At 45.4% G+C, this 14,631-nt stretch overlaps 1 protein-coding gene across 10 annotated transcripts in view; it reads right to left on the bottom strand.

The window, feature by feature from the left end:
- The window catches only part of LOC126545891 (uncharacterized), a 74,219-nt gene that overhangs the window by 45,973 nt on the left and 13,615 nt on the right, over positions 1–14,631 (bottom strand). For 8 of the 10 annotated variants that reach the window (XR_008608832.2, XR_011893392.1, XR_008608837.2 and 5 more), the window contains exon 2: positions 2,374–2,559. The exons of the other annotated variants lie outside the window; for them this stretch is intronic. The gene's annotated coding sequence lies outside the window, so the exon portion shown is untranslated. The remainder of the gene's footprint in view (positions 1–2,373; positions 2,560–14,631) is intronic. 10 annotated transcript variants of the gene reach the window in all.

Raw genomic sequence — 14,631 nt, 5'->3', positions numbered from 1 at the left:
GAGCTTTTGAGTGATGTCGTAGTAAAACAGTACAATTATTAAACTTTGATATTGATATTTGTGTGATGTCCGATATGATGAATACTGTGCGAGAGACCGTAGTGGCGACATCTTCTTCTTTTTTATAGCAGAAGGATCGGAACAACGCTACGTCTAACCTATATACTCATTCGTATCACAGGCCGTGCTTCAAATATTTAAAAAAAGTTAAGAGAAAACTGAGTTGTCAAAATTACGACTCAGTTACTGCGCAGTAATAGCAGTTGTTGTGATTCTCACAATTTCAGCCGATAAATAAATTACACCGACATTTCCTGAATGGGATGCATGCTTTTTACAAGAAAAAGCCAAAACACTTAGGGTAACTTTTGTTACCTGTAGGTAGGTAGGGTTAGTTAGGAAATCAGGCGGAAAGTTTCTGAACGTTTGGTCGGTGAATTATAAATATATGCTGACTCACCCTCGTTTTCCCTCGAAATAATAATTCTGATCCATAAATCACTAAAAGCTGATCTTTCCTATTCGCAGCAAATTTCGCTGAAAACAGTACGCAGCATGTAGCTTAAAGTGAACATCTGACCATTTCCCATGCATTTATATTGAGAAACCGCGTAGTCGGGCCTCGGCTAAAGCTTTCTGTTGCACTACAGGGCTGATTCAGACCCATGGGTTAGGACGCTGACAAATTGACAGGAGCCGCTCTGTACCACACGTGGTTTTAACCTTCCAAACGCATTCATACGCTCCAGTGCTTGTTCCACTGCTTGCTCAAGCGCGGAACGCTTTCAAAGGGCTTTTCTCCTTCTTTCCCGTCCCCTTTCTCCTACCCAACTATCCCTCTAACGGTCTCTTTTTTTCCCTCTTTCTACACCGCCAGTTCAAAGTAGCGAACCGTGTACCAGCAGTTAACCTTCCCGGTTAACATGGTTAGTCTGTTTAAACTCCGCGCCTTCCATCTTGTATAATCTTTCTCTCTTCCTCTCGCTATTGCCCAACTACGAAGTCGTCGAGGTTGCACGCTGTAACGTTGCGGACAAAAGAAAAAAAAAAGAGAGAGGGAGAGGGGAAAATAAAAGAGCTGCGATCTCTCTGAGAGGCTTCTGGCTTTCACAACTTATTTGAGCCTTCGAAAAGCTGGTACACGAGTGCACGCGAGGAGAGGTACATGTATGCGACAGCACGTAATTCAGCGGCATGCTAGGGCGCTCCTGCCTGAAACACAGCGAATGTGACGCAAATGTAAACGTGCGTCCGTGCGAACGCTCAGGAAAGCCCGGTAAGCAGATAATAGCGCATCCAAGAAGCGTAATGATTCTGACGCATTCTGTTCGACCCCCAGCTCGTGACAGCGCATACGTACATATGCTAGCAGGTCATTAGGCGCTGTCGTCGTGGGATTGTTCTAACCAAGCACAATCGCGCGCGACGCGACTAGTTGCGTGCAGCACTGCCGACAGCTGACGGCCTCTAGACGCGCAACGGTCGCGATCTGCAAGCAGGGTTCTCCGTATTCTCGCCGCGCGGTATAGCGGTGATGACCTCATCGTTCTGTACGGAGCGAGACGCGTGCGATGGAAAAGCTGTCGCTGTCGGCCACCTTTGACAGACAGCAAGAAAGGATGAATGAGGGAAGGCTGCGCATGGTTGGAAACAGCGAGAACAAGAAGGCACACATATTGCACTGCATGAAGAAAGAAAGGATGAGTCAGAACGCTGCTAACAATGCACAGTATTGGAACATGTTTCGACAAGTGGGGATTCCCCGATCGGCGCTGACTATGCTACGCATCCGTGCTTCTCTCTCTATTTAGTGTTAAAGAAAAAAAAAAATAAATGTGGCACATGGATGTGTCATTCGATGCTAATCGCCCAACATCATACAAGATACAGTATAAACATTCGCAATACTAGTGGTTCTTGGCCCCAGCAGTCACAGCTGTGATTCACACCGACAAGTACTAAATCAGTGCCGCCTGCCACGAGGGCAGCATGCGATATGGAATCTGCGGGTTATCCTCTCCGATACACCGATTAGTCGCGGAATGTCGGACCAAGTCATCCTCATGGTTTAGATAAGGCGCACCACACCAGGTTGTACCCACGCCGCCAAAACAAGTTAGCTAGCTTCCAATACGGAACAAAATGAGAGGCAAAGCCTGATATAAATTCACAACCATCATCTGCCCTCGTTGTTGCAAAGAAATCAGGAAGGCACAGCAGTTTCGATTGTACAGCAAGAGGTCTATACAGAATGCATCATCGAGTGATATTTGAAGTCTATAATTTCTGCAGTAACAGTGGCTTCGGCAACAACATGTATTCGCGTAATAATAACACCATCCTGTAGATCATATGCGCGACTATGTCACCTACCGAAGTGGAAGCAAAGCATATACCAAGCATCCAAATGGCATCTGGCGAAATGTAAGAAAAAGCGAGGTGAGGAAATGCTGCGCGCCTCTGCTACTCCTCGGGTCATGGCCGGTCCTTCCTCGCTTTGCGATCCCAGAGCTCCATTACGACGCGCCGGTGTGGTACGGCGCGCTCACGATGTCAGGACTGGAACGAGGAAAGAAAGAGAAAGCTCCATGGCAGCCCCCGCAATCGCAAGTGGTAGCACACGCAAGTTATGAGACATTGAAAGGTTGTTGAAGAAACAGTCACGAAGACCATATATATATATATATATATATATATTCTACGAAAGTTCGCAAAGGTGACTAGCTAAATTTAGCGACTTGCTCGCTAAAGTTACCGACAATGGTCTCGGGCTGCTGTTCTGTACGTGGGGTACTGCTATAAATGATGATCAGACAGACCTTCAATGCTGGCCGTATTGCAGCAACACCGTTACTTGGAGCCGCAATGAAAATGGCACACAAGAGGAACTTTACCCGCCGTGGTTGCTCAGTGGCTATGGTGTTAGGCTGCTGAGCACGAGGTCGCGGGATCGAATCCCGGCCACGGCGGCCGCATTTCGATGGGGGCGAAATGCGAAAACACCCGTGTACTTAGATTTAGGTGCACGTTAAAGAACCCCAGGTGGTCGAAATTTCCGGAGTCCTCCACTACGGCGTGCCTCATAATCAGAAAGTGGTTTTGGCACGTAAAACCCCATAATTTAATTTTAACAAGAGGAACTTAAGGAACTCAAAATACGCCATAGCCATGTATGGCTATGACGTATTTTGAGTCCCTAAATGTCATATCTTGCTGCCTCTAAAAAAATACGTCATAGCCATATGGCTACGACATATTTTGAGTTCCTTAAATGCCATGTCTTGCTGCCTCTTGTGCGCCATTTTCATTGCGGCTCCAAGTAACGTTATGCTGCGAGCCTTCCGAGAGTTCGCGAATGCTTACAATTGGCACGCCGCTTTTGTGTGCCGTCTTCTGCACCGTTGTATTGCATAACTACAGCCCCAACTTCATTCTATATTTAAACCTTTGAATAGACTATGGGTGCGATATAACTGAAACTTTTGTGTGTTATTCAGAACGAACGAAGGAAACTGAGATGAGAACTGGCATTTGAGCTGGCAGTGAAAGACTAACGCTGTCACTGCTTCCTTTAATTAATGGCTTCAAGTGCATTTCACGTTTACTCAATGAGACGTGCATCACATAGAAAACATTCGTGCTGCAGCCGCTAACAAAATAGAAAAAAAAGAACAGTTTTTACGTTTCGCAATCTGGTTTCGCTGAAAGTGTTCTTGCACTGCTCACTTATGCGGCACCGACCGCACGACGTGATTAGAATTTATAACGCGCAGTACACGAAAGAAATATCAGACATTGTAGCCTTTCTTATTTATTGAAATGAAAATAAAAAGAAAGAAAGAGAGAGCGCAAATGATAAATGAAAGGTAGGGAGGTTAACCAGGACTGAGCCCGGTTGGCTACCCTACACTGGGGAAAGGGAAAAGGGATGGAAAGATTAAAAGAAGAAGAGAAAGTCTACTGGGTATATCGTTCGGTCACTCAGTCCGGATCACAGACGCTGACTCAATCCAGTAGCCTTCAAATATCGCAGCAGAGCTTTTGTGGCCTTTTGTAGCTGCGATATGCGAGGCCATGGTCCCAAGATCTTCTTCAAGGTGAACGGTCTTCTATCTAGCTGATTGAGAGCTGTGCAGAGGTCATGTCTTTCGTTTTGAAAAGATGGGCAGTAGCACAGTAGATGTTCTATAGTATCCTCGGCACCGCAGGCATTACAGTCGGCGCTATCAGTCATTCCAATCAAAAACGTATATGCATTGGTGAATGCGACGCCCAAGCGTAAGCTTGGGCGTCACCCTATAGTCACCCTATAGTGCTGACGGCTACTATTTTTCGCATAGCAGGAACAACATTATAAAAAAGATATATGTCTATAGTAAGAAAAGCAAAAGAAACGTCATAGGGCCACAAATCCACAACACACAGTCCTATACACGCACGAACATGTAGGCATGAAAGGCAAAAAAAAAAAAAAGCAAGTCGCACCGCACCGAGTCCGTAAAGAGAGTCGCAAACCCGCACACAAGCGGCTGCGACGGGTATAGATAGGTCTTGTTGGGCAAAACATAGCTGAGGGGCGAGGGGATATGCGATACTGCGGTTGTAATTATGCCAGAGGCAATCAAGTTAAGCTGAATGGAGAATAGATTCAGCAAAGATTACGAATGCCACTTTCTTTCCTTATACGTGCCGTCATCACGGTGCGTCAGGAACGGTATTTATTCAGCCCGGTCGTTCACTTTCGAGGATATGCTTCCACTTGTGTGTCGCGCGGCGACGCCTCACCGTAAGAGAGACGGGAGTGGTGCCCACTGCAGGGCTTATCACATCGTGGTCCGTTGAAATGGGCGCTCCAGAAAGACCAAGAGTACCGCTCCAATTTACAGGGTGATTTCTGCAAGACTAATATACCTGGACATTCGCAATGCAATCGCGCAACATGTGCACAACATACGAACAGTAAAGGTACGATACTATAGACGTGTTTCGCGTTCACACCCAAAAAGTAAAAAGCGACACAAAAGCAGCGAAAGCTTCGCAAATAATTAACGAAACCACCCAGCACGCGTGCAGATGGGGATAACTTTTTTTTTTACCTATATAGCAGACTCGTCCTTAAGTGAGCCGCGATGTCCTTATATACTTCCAGCAATCCCTATACGCAGACCAGGCACCCGATCCTTCGCACCGTATGAGAAGTAAGCTACACTGTTCGAAGCCGAAAGGAAATAGTTCATTCCCAGTGAAAGCGGACTCGATGTCGCGTGTCTTTCCAAAAGCTTCATCCGAAACAATATAGACATATACGTATACATACGATGTGTCTTTGGGCGTTTCGAAAACGTATACGCGCAGCAATGCTCGCCGACGTGACTCGAGAGCTGCCGAAAAAAAAAGAAAAATGGAAACGGCAAATACGTGAGCTGCCTGCAGCCACGGTACAGCACCCAGTGTGTAGATGAGTAATAGCACTTTTTGAGAACGGTGGCGCGCTAGTCGCAAGAAGTCAAGGGCAAAGAGGAGGAAAAGGCGTTTGACTCCACAACTCGAGCAAGGCAAGCTGCCGAGTGAAAAGATGAAAAGGAAAGATCCATGCCTGCATGTTCGTGGAAGCTTTCACGCGCAGAATGATCTCGAATACATTTTCTCTTTTCCTTTCCTTACCGCATATGTAATTTCGAGTTCATTGCAACAGGGCAGTCGGATAATATATTAGACTTGTGACCTTCGGTGCGCTTTCACGCTCTTTAACGGCCAAAATTAGCAAAACAGTCATGCTGTTCACAAGTGCGTGGTCGCGCGTCGTTTCTGCACAGGTCCAACACAGTACGCATCAGTCAAGTGAAACCTCTTTGGAGGCACGAGTGACGATGTTTGTGTGCTCAACTATTAAGGCTGTCGGAAAGCATTTCGCGTTATACATTGACAAACAGTCTCGGTCATCACACACCTGCAATAAACGACCGCACTGTCACGTCCATTTTCCGTAATATATAGCTTCACATTGAACACGTTACCATTGGCCTGGCGCGCTTTTGTCATACTTGGCCCTTGCGCCACAAAACGCTATATTAATCATCATCACGTAGACTCGCACGCTGTGTAGGCGCAGGCTTCTGAAGCCTAGCTTCATCAATAATTTATTTATTTATTTATTTATTTATTTATTTATTTATTTATTTATTTATTTATTTATTTATTTCACGTGCTTTCAAGGCCCGGAGGCGTTACAGAAAGGAGTGGAGTCAAAACAAGAAGTAATGCAGTAAAAATACAACCAAAATGTATTAACAAAAATATTAACAAAATGCATTCTGAACAGCGGTCTTGAAGTTGGTAGAGTCGGTGATGAGTGCGATTGATGCGGGAAGGGATTCCAGTCCATGCTTGTCCTAGGGATGAATGAGTCACTGTACCGGTTTGAACGGCACAATGGCACCCCGATTCTAAGGCTGTGGTCAGTGAGGGCCGAAATATAAGACGGAGGGGCAAGAAGGGTTTCTTTTAAAAGGGGGTTTAAGTGAAAAACATTGTGAAGAAGGGAGAAACGGGAAGATTTGCGGCGTGACGAAAGATCAGGTAAGTTAAGAGTTCGTTTCATTGAAGAGATACTTGCATAGCGAGAATAATTGGATAAGACAAAGCGTGCACCGCGGTTTTGAATACTTTCAAGCGTAGGAACTGATGAAGACTGAGTCGGATCCAAAATGGCTGAAGCATACTCCAATTTGGAGCGAACTAAAGTTTTGTAGAGAGTTAGCTTCAGGAAGAAAGGGCAGAGCTAAAATTACGGCGCAAGTAACCAAGCATGCGGTTAGCGTTTTTAGTAACATTAGTCACAAATTAGTCACTAGTCAGACACTATGGAACGACATCGGCGGTCACTGAACGGTGATACCGCTAATCCAAATCGTTAGTACGAAATGGTGGGGAACAGAAAATCATGCAGTTGTGCGCAGAAGAGATTTGCCGGCCGAACTGTAATACCTGGGTGATAACATACACTTTAAGTTTGTTCACCGAACGTTAATTGAGTGCGTTGAATCTAAGGAACTGCAGGGCGTGGTATCCTAATGACGATGCGGATAATAGATCGGACCGGAGGAGGAGACCTGGGCGACCTGGATTTCTTTCACTCTGCAGTTGATCGCGGTGATACGACGTACACCTACGGATAACATATTGAACCGGGACAGGTGTCACGGCTGCGACCCTTAAATGAATGAATGACTGAATGAATTATATGATATGATATGAATGTGGGAAGCGATGGGTGAAGCAAGAACACGGAATACTTGCCTATATATAGCCGCGGCTTACGCGGAAGAACGGACGCATCCTGCGGGTTGAGAATCGGCGATTCCATAGGGAGAATAACGGCCACGCAGTTTCAAACAATGCACGTACACAAGGCACGAAACAACGACCGCCAGCAAGCTCGTTGTAAAAAGCAAAACGAAACGGCTACGAGTCAAGAGCAGAAAACACAAACAGCCAGGGCAGGTCTGAAACGGTGCCAGACGCTGGCGTGCATCCTTATCATGATCGCGGCTTTGGCACGGTACACCGGCGGGGTGTTTTTATCGCTGGAATAAAAATGCTGCCACTGAAAAAAAAAAAAAAAGAAAGAAAGAAACGTTCCGCGTGCCTGTGCGCGCGACGCGCAGAACATTCCAGAACACCCAGGGACTGGTGTGCCGGTCAACAAGCTTTATTATTTTTATATTTTTTTTTAACCGCGTCCGCAGCTTAACGACTTCGGGAGCAAATGAAATGAGTCATCGGGTTCAACTTATTAGGCTTCTGCGCTCTTTCTTTTTGTTTAAGCCCTTGAGTGGCCACAAAACAGGGCACGAATAACCTTCTTTTTCATTTGCTTAATTTTGCTACATTTGTCCCAGTTTAACATCAGGCACAATTTGGAAACATTGTAACTTCCAAAGCAAATAAGCAAAATAAAGGGCCTTTAAAAGCCCATTGCATTGATTATTTGCCAGTTTAAAGGTAATGACCTTGAAAAATTTTTTTATTTGGTACTACCAGTCCAGCCCATTGCGGCTTTGGCAGCCCTGATTCTTGTAACTTGTTATTTAATGCGTGAAATAAATTATTATTATTATTATTATTATTATTATTATTATTATTATTATTATTATTATTAAGTACTGTCAACACTGTTCAGGACTGTACTGAACACCAAACAAAAATTTTTTCATACCCGAACTGGCGCAGAAACAATAAGCTACTCCTAAATGCTTCGAAAACTACGGTTTTAAGTTCTAACCGGAAAGCACACTATGGGCAATTTCCATACACCATTCGGAATGCGCCAATGCCCAGGGTGGAATAAATCAAAGCCCTTGGTGTGCATTTCGACAAAAACGCTGAGCTTCTCTTCATAAGCTGAATATTCGAAACAACGTGCCCTTCGCTCTCTTGATATGGCTTGTCGTATATCGCATGATTTCCACTCCCCTGTTGCCTTTCTGAAGTTGTATTCTACCGTGTGCCTTCCACTACTATAGTATGCCTCTGTAGTTTATGAGTAAATAAAGAAGAGTAAATAAAATATGAGAGTAAATAAAAGGTCACAGTACGAAGTCTCCGTAGCTCTTCCTGGGCTCCACAATAAACATAGACTGATTGATTGATTGATTGATTGATTGATTTTATCATTATTATTACCCGCGATAAATCCACGTGTAATTCGAAAGAACTCCGTATTCGCGCTTGTGTTTTATCACGCAGTCAAATTCTCTTCGCCTGCGCTAACGATATGGTCACTCTTTTCGCCCAGCCATATTCTGAAAAGGCGTACCTTGTCAATACGTTCGTATTTTGCACTGTTTCTGTAGCAAACACTGACATTTATCATGGACGACGGGGATTATCGTGCCTTACCGCCCGTAGGTAGGAATTCCCTAGATCAGACAAAAATGTTCAGGTGCACCAGCCGAGTGCCCAATATACAAATAAACTGCACGAGTTAGCTAATACAGAGTTGCAGCAACGTTATTAAAGCACCTGCGTGATGCAGGGCCACAAGCTTTCATCTACCTTTTTTTTTCTTTATTATTATTCTGACACCATGCAGCAAGTTCTTTTCATATTCTACATGTTTTAACAACATTCATGTACCGTTTCCCCCTGCCATAGCACTTCTGCAATAGAAGCCCCAAGAAAAAAAAAAAAAACAGAACAAATGAATGCTTCAAAACGATAACAAGGAAGTGTACGGACAAGGGGCTTATACAATATTTGGCAGTTGCCATTTTCTCACACTATTTCGGCAGCACTCGCGCCCCTGCATATCAGAAGCTGTGTTAAGTGCAGCGTATAAGGCGAACGCGTGGCAGGGCGCTGACAGCTGTCGACATTTAGCCACGGCGATGTTCGCAGCGTGATCCTGGTTGCCCTTCTGCTACATGTGCTGCAGGTGTCGCAGAAGCGCTCGCTAGTTCGTCTGTGCAAGCAATGTACACCGCGCTTACGAAATGCTCGGTTGCAGCCCGTGCCTTGAGCCAACGCGACGCGACAGCTTTCTTCTTTATAATATGAGAGAGAGAATGCAGGAAGAGTAACTAATGTCGCGCCCGGTTGGCAACCCCGAACTTAAGGAAAGGGGAGAGACATCAAAACATAAACAGAATCACGCAACCAATGTCAACATCGTTTTGCCCTCAAATATTACTGTGGCAAAAAACAAACGAAAGTGGGGCGGCTTTTAAACATAGTTCACGGAAAGCTTGAACAAGAACTTCGCACAGCACGGCAGGTATCCAATTCACTGGCAGTTTGCTTTAAAAGAAGTATTGCGGCAACAAAACGCGAATATAGCTTGTGACGCGCTTCCGAAAAGCTAACGAAGTTCATACGCGCTCGATGCATATGGCTGCAGGCAAACGAAAATCGAAAAATGTAATGTCACTGCATGTTTTGTGATGCACGATGTGCTAATATGAATTTTCTGTGGATCGACTATGCACGAGCGCCTTCCGACACTTAATTTGATTACAGCATTCTATTAATTTCGATTTTTTGCTTACTCGAGCTGACCTGTTTTCTATATTGACACGCGTACTTCTTTATCTTTATCGGGCGACCACTTCTCACCGCCTAACAAATGTTATCGCACAGCGTAGGACGCGCCTGCATGTAAAAGAAGTTTCTGGAATGTTATCGATGATTCCGTCCACTGTCTTTCACCGCAACTTGTGTAATCTGATTACATGTATGCGCGACGCGAATAGTGTAGAACTTTGTGGAAGACACGCGGGTCCCAGCGGTTACTCTGGAACATTCGAAGACTGATCTATAAAAGCCAACGCGCTTGACCCGCTGATCAGATTTTCGACGATCGCCGACTGTGTTCACCGCTATCGTTGTGCTTTAAGTGTAGCCTGTCTTTGTGGGCACAGGTTCACCCAATAAAAGCTAGTTTTGACTTTTCACAGTGCTGCTACTGTGTTCTTTAACGTCACTACCACGTGACAATATGTATTGTTTGGCTAAGCGAGAACGAGTAGCCGGCCTCACACATGACGCACGCATCTCAGACACACACAACTGAAGAACAGACAGACAAGGAGGAGGAGGAAGAATAGAAGGAAGGAAAGGTAGGGAGTTCAACCAGACGCACGTCCGTTTTGCTCCCCTACACGGGGGAAGGGTTTAAGGGGTGAAAATACAGAAATGACAGGGAGGGGAGAAGATGCGCTCAGTGCGAACACATGCGGTGGTCTATCACTTCACGCCTACAATCGGTCACTGAGGCCAGCCGATTTCATCAATCGTAGCAATGCCCGCGTCGCTTCGCAAGCCTGCCACGCGTGGGGCGATAGTCCGAGAATCTTGGTCTCGGAAAATGGTATGCTGTCTAATCGGTTTAACACACTCCGAAGAACGTCACGTTCGATGGAGATTACAAAAACACAACACGTGCCTGATCGTGTCTTCCCAGTGGCGTGAGTCCCAGATCAGTTTGTCGGACATTCCAATAAGGAATGAGTAGGTTTTCGTAAAAGTCACCCCTAACCAGAGCAGGCACAGTAAAGTCGCATAACGGCGGGTGAAGTTCGATGGAATCTGCAGCTTCAGTCTATAGGATCCAGCCGGTGGAGACGGCAGTCGGAAAAAATCGGGGCGTTCCTCGGAGTTTCAGTCTTGTTTTGAGCAAGTAAACGAAGACCCCTCGCAGCGTCTGTCCTTGATAAGGGTGTAGGAAGTGTCAGGGTTTATTTATGGGCTGACCGGGCGGCATCATCAGCAAGATCATTTCCGACGATGCCACAGTGCCCCGGAAAGCATTGGAACATGATGCCATGTCCATTTATGAGGGCTTTATATAAAAGCTCGCTGGTCTCGAACACCAGTTGTTCATGGGTCTTGCGTCGTAAGGCCGACTGCGGACTCTGAAGGGCTGCCTTGGAGTCGCAAAAAACTACCCACTTTCGAGGTTTTGCTCGTGCGATATAATTAACAGCGGCACGTAGGGCGGCAAGTTCGGTTGCCGTAGAAGACGTTATGTGGGACACTTTTGAACTTAATTGTCACTTGTAAGGCCGGGAGGATAACAGCGCATGTGGAGCTGGTGGCTCAGATAAGACCATCGGTGTGAATGTGCACTCTTTGTTCCTATGCCTCGTTCAGTAATGACAGTGTCAACTGACGTAGAGCCACTGGTGAATGGCGGGTCTTCTTCGTAAATACCGCAATCGTAAGGCATACTTGTGGCTATCGTAGGCGCCACAGGGGTAGCAGTGGTCTTCCTTTCCTTCTGTTGTAAAGTCCAATAGAAGGTGGCCTTGATGAGTTGCAAAAAGTTTAGAAACTGTGGCTTGAGGTCGCTGTGACCAGCAATATAATCAGCAATATAATGACAGGGTACGCGACACAGATGTAGAATGCGTGCTCTAAGGCTGTCAATTAATCGTTACATATGTTGGAACCAAGTAGTCTATAGCAATCATGACTGTTGCATGAGTTGAGGCGCATCGTGGTAGTCCAAGACATGTCCGTATATCCTAGCCTGACAAACGTTCAGGGGTACGAATGTTTGTTTTACATGTGTTCTCAAAAACCGGCCAGCTGTACCGTAAAGAGCCCCAAAACAGTGCTCTGTACAGCTGCAGCATGGACCATACCGACGTGCCCCAGGTTTTTCCGAACAGGAACCTCATTATATGTACAATCGAAGTTAGTCTCCGCTTCAGGTAGATGCAGTGGGCACTCCATGAAAGGTCCCTGTGAATAATCACACCTAAGATGCGGTCAGACTTCTAGTATGGGATAGCGTGGCCATTGAAAGAAACAGGCTACAATGTCGTGGGTTTGCGCCTAAATGCGATTAACGCGCATTTTTCGGTGGACACACTAAGACCTTGTTTGCGGAGATACGAACAAGTTAGCGTGGCTAGCGGCTGAAGTCTTGAGCGTACTTGAAGACGAGTCACAGCAGAAGACCTGAGACAATATCATCAGCATACATTGACAGGTGAATTGTCATGGGTAATATTTCAGCAAGGCCAACCATAGTTAGGCTAAAGAGAATAGGGCTTAATACTCCGCCCTGTGGGACACCACCGTCAAACAAACAAATAAACAAACGAACAAACAAACAAACAAACAAACAAACAAACAAAGCTTCACGTATGATGAAAAATGGACCACATTGCCTGTTTAGAGGCTTGACAAGTTTCCTCGTGATACTGTGCTTACTGGCAGTAAGCTTGGTAATATACATGGTGTATCACCTAACTTTAGCAAGAGCTTAAAAATATGCCGACGCACTCTAAGACGACGCGACCAAATGCATGTTGCTGAATACTGTATGGAGTAAAACACACTATATATATTCTTGTATTCTGCTTAATTGCATAATTAGTGAAGATTAATTAACCAACCTCTGAAGCAACGAAGTTAGGCAAACAATTCAAATTAAAAAGTTGTAGAGCGGTTTCCAAAACGTCCTATCAAAAAGTTTCTAACTTTATATCTATTAATTGTAATTCATTTTTCCCGCTTACTGCATATGCCTGCGGAAAAAAAAAGATACCACGTGACATGCCCGCTTGCGTGCCGAGATTGCAATGCTCTCAAACGTTCCGCGTGCCAACGACCACAGCATCTACCAGGGTGTGCTGTCGCGACAGGACAATCGTTATCGCAGCACAAGCGATAATGGTTGCTGGCGTAAATCGCAGAGCCAACGCCTGAGTCACTGTCTTGTCGCCCTTTTAAGCGGCAGCGCACCCTGCTGAATGCTATGTTCGTTTGTACGCGGAACGTTTGGGAGCACTGAAATCACGGCGCGCCAGCGGGCATGTCACGTGGTCTTTTTTTTGTGTGTGTGTGTGTTTCGCGGGCATCTGCAGCAAGCGGAAAACAATACTTAATAGATAGAAATTTAGAGCCGTTTAATCGGACGTTTCGCAAACCGCTCTACAACTTTCTAAAGGGAAATTTTTGCCTAACTTCGTTGCTTCAGAAGTTGGTTAATTCATCTCGACTATTTGTGCAATTAAGCAGAATACGAAAAATAGCGTGATTTATTCCATATCATGGTCAACAACATGCATTTGGTCGCGTAGCCTTACTGCGCATCGGCATAATTTTAAACTCTGACTAAAGTTAGCTTCGACACCCTGTATATACAATCTTATTTCCGTCATTTAATCATCCTATTCGCCCGCATCACACACCCCTGTGCGCCCTGAAGCATTAACTCTCGCATTTAAAAAAAAAAAAAAGAAGTCTGTGCATGAGCGAATATTTGATTGGCCGGCTGAATGACAAGGTTTAACAACAAGAAAAGTAACACAAGGGCTTCTGAGATCTAGACCTCGTAGTAGAAGGCACCATATTATTTTCTACGACATGGGGTAATTATGCGGGCACACAACGCTGAGAGTGTGATTGTCTTTGGCTATTGTACACCGATCCTATAATGAGGTTGCCGCGGCAGGTAATCGTACCTACGACCTAGCGCTTAGCAACAGAATGCCGTGCGTAGCCCCTGAACAATGCAGCGGGTCGTGCGTGCGTGTTTATATGGTCGAGTAGTTTCCATGCCCACGCGGTCTGTGCACACCGTTATCATTCTCACCTACAAAGGGCGGTCCACATGCACGACTGTCAGCGGAGCTGCAGCACTACACATCGCAATGAAATGAACAACCATCCCGCGACGTGCGAAGTGTTCAAAGTATGTTTAGGAAAGAATACAGGCTCTAATGAATGTATTTTTTTCCCAGTACAAAACAATGATAACCCGTTGTTCACGCGTTCCATGAATAGAAAATAATTTTTTGAAGGGTCCATAATATATATTTGGCAGCACATGTAACCATAGTAATCGAAATGCGATAAAGCGATTTCATTTCAGACAGTCAGGATAACAACAGAAGAGTTTCGGCGTTTACGACAAAGGCTTTTATGGGCACCTTGGGTGTAGTGTTCCGGCATCAGTCCGACTGTCGTCAAGGGCTAAAGTACGTACGACCTTCAAGGGATGGCCTAACTGCATGCGCCGTCATTCATCCCAGGCTTGGTGGCCAAGGAAGCTGCCGTTGTGCAAGGTTTAGCGGTCGAAGAGTTAAGAACGCTAGAAAGAAAAATATGAATTAATCTACA

This window comes from Dermacentor andersoni, chromosome 3, assembly GCF_023375885.2.
Source record: "Dermacentor andersoni chromosome 3, qqDerAnde1_hic_scaffold, whole genome shotgun sequence".
In the NCBI taxonomy this organism is placed as follows: Eukaryota; Metazoa; Arthropoda; class Arachnida; order Ixodida; family Ixodidae; genus Dermacentor; species Dermacentor andersoni.
This window is presented reverse-complemented; position numbering and strand designations above follow the sequence as displayed.